This window comes from Notechis scutatus, chromosome 3 (genome assembly GCF_049901735.1).
Source record: "Notechis scutatus isolate UNSWTSFEM ecotype Mainland chromosome 3, rNotScu1.2, whole genome shotgun sequence".
Lineage (NCBI taxonomy): Eukaryota > Metazoa > Chordata > Lepidosauria > Squamata > Elapidae > Notechis > Notechis scutatus.
In genome coordinates, this window is record NC_142011.1 from 22,294,297 (window position 1) to 22,295,016 (window position 720).

Here is a 720-nt window from a genome sequence, read left to right on the forward strand (position 1 = left end):
GTCTTGTGGCCATTTTTGAGGGGAAGGGTAAAATTGCATCTCCAGGGGTTTTTTAAACAACCAAAATCAATGGGTTTTCTGTTTTGTATACAGGAGTGTCCTACAAAACACTTTTTATTTTTGCGATAGACTTCTGTGCCTTCCTAAGGAGATTAGATCGCTAATCTGTGTCCGAAATGCAACTTTCTGTATTTTTTTAATTTAAGAAAAAGTTTGCACATTCTCCCTCTTCCTTGTATGTTTGAGATTTTTCTATTTAAGGACAAATTCTTAACTTCATACCATGACTGATATGTCTTACCTTCATAGCATTTTGCCTTTGGCACTCTAAAATCTCAACAAAGAACACTAATGTTAAAAAATGGAAACTAAGAGATATAATTAAAAAAATAGATAGGCAAACGAGAGATACAAGTACCACTTCTAAAGAACACTCCATTGAAAAAGCAAGTATCACAGAGAGTCTCTCAGCTTTTACTGTGATAGCAGGATTTCTGATTAAGATTTTAAACCTTGGGCAAGTTAGCGTATTTCTTACTTGGGAGGTCCATTTTTGTGTGCGGAGTGGGGGGTGTTTTTTCCTTCTGGTCAGTGTTGATTCCTTTTGACTGCCTGGAGTAGTACTTGCAGTTTTCTTGGGAAGGATTTTTGGAAGTGGTTTTCCCTTGCTTGCTTCCTAGAGTTAAGAGAGAAAGTGACTGACTTAAGGTCATCCAGCTG